This window comes from Monoraphidium neglectum (assembly GCF_000611645.1).
Source record: "Monoraphidium neglectum strain SAG 48.87 unplaced genomic scaffold scaffold01042, whole genome shotgun sequence".
Lineage (NCBI taxonomy): Eukaryota > Viridiplantae > Chlorophyta > Chlorophyceae > Sphaeropleales > Selenastraceae > Monoraphidium > Monoraphidium neglectum.
The window spans coordinates 4,499-11,813 of record NW_014012586.1 but is presented as its reverse complement, the minus strand read 5'-3'; positions in this window follow the sequence as shown (position 1 = coordinate 11,813).

Sequence of the window (7,315 nt, the reverse complement as noted above, 5' to 3'; positions counted from 1 at the left end):
CTGCTGCCCCTGCTGCTGCCCCTGCTGCTGCCCCTGCTGCTGCCCCTGCTGCTGCCCCTGCTGCGGCCCCTGCTGCTGCTGCTGCTGCTGCTGCTGCTGCTGCTGCACCCCGCCCCGCCCATGCTGCTGGATTGCCTGTCCAGGCAGTGGCTGTTGCTGCTGCGCCGGTCCCCAGGCTGCCGCAGCCGCCTCGTCATAGGTCTGTTGGGCGCCACGTCTCTGCTCGCGATGGTCTGCCGGCTGCGACCAATGAGCCACCAGCTTCTCCCTGGCTTCCTCCAATGCATGCACGCGGCCGCCCAGAACCCTTATGTTGTGTGGCTGCAGCAGCAGCAGGCCGCGTCGGACGAAGGCGGAGCTGATGACGACCTGTTGGACGTTGAAGCATGTGACAGCACACATGAGAGGAAAGCAGAGCCATTCAGTGGCCTGGAGTCGCGTGGCACTCCCGCAGCACCTGCTGCCGTTTCTCGCATTCTGTGATGCGCCGGGGCGTGCGAAGTGGCGCGCAGCATGTTTGGCCCACTGTGAATTGCAATGCCACCGCTACAGCAAGCGGCAGGCAGGTACACAGCAGTGTGCCGCACCTTCGTTCCCGCAGGAAGGTGAACCTGAAGGTCTGGGATAGGCGCGTGCTCGATTGCCACGATCGCTTGCCGCCCGTCCGTCAGCCGCAGCTTGAGGCAGCGGTCGCCGGGGCGCGCCGCATTGTACCTGAGGAGCAACGGTCAGGCACGAGGAGCGAGAGACGCTCTGCCAGCTCGCCGAATTGATGACTGCACAAACACGTGGCGGCCCCTGTGCAACATCTGCCAGGACCACTGCTGAGGCGCTGCAATTGGTGCAACTGCACGTCAACTCAGCAGGGCGCCCATGGCGCTCACCGTTCCTTCCATGCAGCTGCGATGTTGACTACCTCGTCCACTTGCAGCAGGAACCGCCCCTCAACCGGCTGCTTGTGCATTTGCGCTATGTTGGGCAGCACACCGCCGGCGCCTGCGCGATGCAAGTCGGCCGCAAGTAGCTGCTCCAGAACGAGCTGCAGCTGCTCCTGAGAACCCATGGAGCTTAAACCTGGTACTTCTCTGCTAAGGTGCGCCAGGCATGCCTCGAGCCAGGAGTGATCAGGCGCGAATCCAAACTCACTGCGCAACATACCCTCCACAGCATGCTCCATATCCTCGTCATATGGATAAGATTTACATATACATTAGACACATGATGCCCTTCTTGCACATCTTGCTAGTTGTGATGTTTGCAGTGTCCTTTGTTGCACAGGCAGTCGCTGCGCAGCCAGTGTAGACAACCACAGCCAGCTTTCATGAACAGTATAGCTTGTGCTAGTATGATCGCTGCTATCATCTGCCACAGGTCGGGGCCAAAGGCGACACAGACGCCGCGGAAGGGTCGTGGCTGTGCGACAGTGCCGCGTGGGCCAGGAAACAGCCAGTGGTGCCTCCTGTTTTGTCTGTACCAATCGGCACAGCGAACCAAGCCGTCCATTCAAGCGCGCTCTTCGTGTTGCGGTCGGACGCGGTGGCGCTCGCTGACATCTCTATCGACGCGCTTTCGAACGCGACGGCAGGTGCTGCAGGCCTTCGGGCGAGGGCGGCTGAGTTTGAGGCGGTTGCAATCAACACTTGCACCGCATACATTGAGCCGGCCATCGCCGTCTGTTACAGGTGAGATTGAGTACGTGTTCCTCATTTGGCAGCTCGTGCTCTCTGTCCCTTCGGTCCCATCTCGATTTTCAGCCGGCCAGCACGCTGTGCTATTGGTGCAAGAAACGCATGAAAACCGCCAGGCGCCAATCCTTCAACCATCCGCTGCATGGAGTGGTTGTTGTGCATGCAGCATCCCAGCTGATTGCTGAGATTGCAAAGGACATGCACCCCTGAGCCCTAGTGAGCCCCTTTCTGCAGGCGCCGCTGCTGCATCCAATTGGCTGCTGTGAACACAGCTGGGTGACTCGGCCCAAACACAAGGTGGCTTACTCAACCATGTTCAAGTGTGAGCAGAAGTGCGGCTTATGATATGTAGGCATACACGCAACTTTACGCTTTGTGTACGACCGCATTTGTGCTTTGCTCTGACACTCAGACTACATTCTGCTTGTTCCGGACGTCTCGGACGCTCTGTAGGTACCTGCACGTGCTTGTCGCGTGATATGCAGCTGTAGAATTGAGGTTTTCATTCTTCTCATCTTGCGACGCAGGCAGTTTTGTCGACCTGTGTGTCCGGGCACGGTGCACACCGTCCTCGCTCGTGTCGAACAATGGCCGGCGTGGGGCCCGCCTGTTTATGCTACGTCGTGGTTGTTTTAATGGCCTTCATAGGCCTCGGGTGAGTGCGTTACACGCCTCCAAACCCATCGTCATGGGCCATTTCACTGTTCCTGCACTGTGCGAACTCCGCTGGGAAATGGGCAGGCCACAGCTGTTCGAATGGAAGTGAAGGTCCCAGCCGACCGCTCGTCTCCATCACTTCGACACACACACACCACCACGACAACCACTACAGCAGAGGGGAGTGCTCCGCGGGTTGGGGGGGCAATTGTACGGAGATGGGAAGGGGAGGCGAGACAGGAGGGGTGAACACGGGGGGCTAGCGGACGGACGCAACAGGAACCCTTGCCGCGCACGGCGCCGTCACGCACACGCGACCTTGCTGGTGCCTCACCTGTGGCGGGCACACCCCCCTTCTTTCCCAACACGGCCCTTGACTTGCAGATTCGGCCCGCACCGTCCCGGGGACGTGACGACGGGCGCCTCTGACGCGGGACGGCTGGCTAAGGGACCTGAGGACATCTTCCTGGGCCATACACCACCTACCGAATAAGCCCTTGTTGTTTTGTTCTTCCTCTTTTTGGCCGCCAAGCGCGCCCCTCATGCCTTGGTCACGGTTTGCATCCACTTGGGACATGCGGGCAGTCGATTTTGCACGCCTTTACCACCCCCTCCCGCCCCCGCTGCTCGGCACGGGTTTGATGGAGCTCCGCACCCTCGTCCTACGTCTTATTGTGATGTATGCGCTACGCAGCGGGCTTGACGGGATTGCTAGCTTTATCCGGGGGAGCCTGACTGCGCTGCACGACTCGTACTGCTCACACCTGTGGGGGGCCTGACGGGACACCCCTGCGGGGGCAGCTACTGATTTTCTGGGTGGAGAGCTGCCTATGTCAGCCCGCCTCGCACACGCACACAAATATATATTTTAGCACCCAACGCCCTCTCGGGCACCACGGGAACCACACCGCGACTGCCGCGCACCTCACACTTCCACTTGGCCTGCCTCGTCCAGGGGCATACACTGTCACACCCCTTTCCCCTGGAGCAGCCCGTCACCAAGACACCCACACAAGCACCCGCACAAGCACCCGGGTCTGCACCCTGCCACGCTATTCTGCGACCGGTACCCCCGGCTCAAGATTCTTCGTGCGCTCGCGGTCGACCTGCCGCCTACCGCGCAGGTGATTCGGTATACCGACGAGTTCCGGTGGAGGGGATAAGGGCGGGCAGGGATACCCCACTCGCTTTGTGCACACCGCTGCTTGCCACAATTGCCGTGTGGGTGTCTACGGTGATGGGCTTCTCCAGTCACCACAGTGTAACGACGTGCTCCTCACTGCATGCATGCGAATTCGGCGATTTCTCTTGAGGGAAGGAAACCAGATGCAGGAGAAACACACATAACAAACAAGCCGCTGATGCGCCACGAGCCGCACATGGTGAGCACGCACGCGTGCACGTTCCCGCAGGGCTGCGGCCCCTTCCTACACGGTCAGCGTTCAGCTGACTGCGCAGACCAACGCGACGGCCTGCGACAAATCCACCGGCTCAAAGGCAGCAAAGTTCGTCGGTGCAGACCTGAAGACGCTGCTGCGGGCTGTTGCCGGCGGGGTCAAGGCGAGCGCGTCAGCGTCCCACATGGTGCGTTTCTGGGGCCAACACACGCACACAGGGGCTGGCGGGTTTCAGCAAGGGGTTGCCCGCCAGCATAGCTCCTGACCACCCAGCTCGCGGGTATGCACATGCTCACTTATCTCCCCTAGTGTCTTGCAACCAGGCACAAGCAGGCACGGCACCTGAGCTGATTCACCTGCTCTCCCGCCCCTGGCACTGGCGTACCTGTCCTGCAACGAACACGTCATTCATTCGCAGAGCTGTGCGCTGAGCGGCGGTGTGGCCGTCCACGTAATTGCCTCCAAGGTACACAGCCAGGACGCACGCCGCATAGCTGCGACTCTTGTTGCCCGGATCAACCCGGCGGCCACTGGCGCAATCGTCCTGGTGCCGGGAGCTGCAGCTGCAGCCTTGCCGCAGACGTACGCCCTGCTTGGGTCAAGCACGGCTGTCCTGGCGGCCATCTCTAGCAGGTGCAGGATGAGAGGCGCGGGCACGCTTGCTCTCAATTTGCTACTGGAGCATGTGGCGAATTTTGGAAAGCTGTGTTGATTTGAGACATGCTGCATGCGACACCCAGCAAGACCTACCTCCAGCTGCCGCACACATGGTCAGAAGCATACCTGCAGTCGCTGCTTCACAACATGCACCGCTCACCCCCGATGCAATGCGTGCCTGCAGCCACGTCATCTCTGTGGCCCTTGACATCGGCGGTGAGGAGACGGGAGGCCGAGAACTATTGCATCCTGTGAACGCCGTCGAGCATGTTGCGACCAGCTCACGCGGCCCGCGCATGCAGCGATAGCCAGGAGAAATCACAAGGGCACACCTTGGGTGCCAGGTTGGATGCCGTCATTGCTCTTTCAGGTTTTGTCAGATAAGCCTCCAGCGGTCGCATTGATTCAACCGGCGCGCTGCGCCACCATGCAGGCGCCTCCCAGCCGTACCCCCGCGGCATCGGGTCGCGCTCCATCGGCTTTGGCTTCGCCGGCGCCAACTACACGATGACGGCTGACACGGGCAGCGGCCTGCTGGAGGTGACCTGCAACTCCCCTGGTGATGGCTGCCCAAATCTGCCCGGCAGCTACACCCTTCAACAGAGCGCTGCGCTGCCCAACTGTCAGGGCACAGGGCTGCAGTGAAAGCACAAGCAGGGCAGTGCGCAGGCCGGCTGCTATTACACCCAGGGGCTGACGGGCGGCACTGGGTGAGCAGTGATGGTGGTGCTTGTGCGTCTAGGGGTTGAGCGCTTTGCCCGGTCCGCGATTTCACCTTGCCTGGGTGATTATTCAGTCAAGAAGCAAGTAGTAATTCTGCCGGTGTACCGGACCCAGGTCAGGGGGATGACGCAGCACACTAGGCACTGTCTCTTGCACGGTCGGTGCAAAGTCCGGGCGCCCATACTAGTGTGCAACCGTACAATTCGCCCCCTGTACATGCAGGTATAACGGCAACGCGGGCCCCGTTGCCACGGACACTGTCACTTTCAATCATGTTCAGGGAGCAGGCACTGGCGGTCTGCCCTTCAAGGCGAAATTTGCCTGTTCAACTAAGAAATTCAAGTGCGCACCGACCCAACGGTATCAACTTGCCTTTTGTGCTGTGCCATTGTGATGTTTATAGTTGTACCTCTGCGTCGTGCATCGAGACTGTGTTTCTTACTCCTGCTGTCGTGATCGTGCAAGTCACCTTGCCGTAATCCTCACAAGCAGTATGCATGCCCGTTTAGGCACGTGCGCGCCCGTGCGTGCGTGTGCGCACTCACTCGCACGCACACACGCACGCACGAATGCACCCACACCCACCTACACATCCACACACACGTGTGCGTGCGTGCGTGAACACTTCAACACCTGCACCAATACATTTCACACTTGCTATTGCTTTGATACACACCATAGCGCACTGAAGCAAAAACAGGTTTGAGGTGCTTCATGAATACCCCATCCCCTCGCGCAGGTGTGCAGAGGGCGCAGCTGGGGCCACCTGCCTGGCCAATGCCCAAGTCTGCCCACTGGACATGTCTCAGCCTGGCTTTGCATGCAACGACTACAGCTCTGGCATTGAGGCAGGGTAGGCATGCAGGGTCAGCCAGCTGGCTGCACACGCACTTTTGCTCTTGCATGCACATGTCATTGTTGCACACACATACAGGAGGGCATGCACGCGAACACACCTCCACTCACTCTTTTTTGAATACGCGACTGCGGTTCAACACCGTCGTGCACATGCACACACACCTGCACTCGCGCATGCACTGACACGCACACGCACACGCACACGGTGTGCTGTCGCTCTCCCCCCCCCTATACACACACGATGTGTGTTTAGAAGGGCTGCTGTCAGGCCCTGCAGCTCAAACCCATAAGTCTAAGCAGATCCACCAATCGCACGTACCTGCGCCGCAGGTGGACATTTGCATGGGCAAGCGGCGTAGCAGGGCCGAGCAGCATTGCTGTACCTCAGCAGGTGCGACATGCAGGGGCAGACTGACGCCCAAGCCTAAAGCATTCCAAGGAAATCATGGGTGCTGTTGCTGCTGCCTAATCTCTCTTGCGAAGCACGGGAGGAAAGGGAGATCCATGTGTTGTCATGGCTTCAATACCTGGCGCGTTGTTGGGCATCTGCCAGATTGCAGCCGACCGACGCCCACCGCTTCTGGCTGCACCTACCCTGCAGGCTCATGACCAGGGACTCATCTCTCAGCGCACAGTGAGCAGTCGCCAGGAAGGGATTCCTGCGTGCGTGTTTGTATGCGCGTTGCTTCCAGCTGGCATTCCCCTCAGAATCCCATCAGCGTTTGCTAGCACCCTGGCTTAGTTCCTCACGCAGCACACATGCATCACATCCTCAGACCCGGGCCACCACCTACCTCTTTGTCCCTGCCAGGTTGGCTTCTGTTACTTGGATGCCCAAACAAACACCAACTGCAACGCCCGGCTCTCCCCAAACTCCTTCAACATCCTCGGGCCCCAGCTGCCCATCGGCCTCAAGAACAGCACCCTCCGCAGCGCCCCTCTGGTCAACGTGACCTTCACGCCCCAGGGCGCCGGCCCCTCCAGCGCCTCAACACAAGAATTCCGCAGCATCGCAAGCGGGGCTGCCGTTCCTGGCTTCGCAGGCAGCCCAGCCACCACCATCCCGTTCACATCTCCAACGACAGTCCTTTGGGACACGGTGGGAGTGCCTCTGTTGCTGCTTCGATGCGGGGCCTGGCGCCTTGATCTGCACTTTTGTCTGTGGCTCTTGCTTGACACCTGGTGGTGCTTGGCACGGTCTCGGTTTGCCATTGCCCCATGCTGTCATCGACGACTCAACCGACGCGCCCCTGTCGCTTGCAGGGCGCATACGGAGAGTTCACTGTGCCAGCCGCAGTGTACAACCCCCACATTGCATACTTCCAGGCCGCCTTT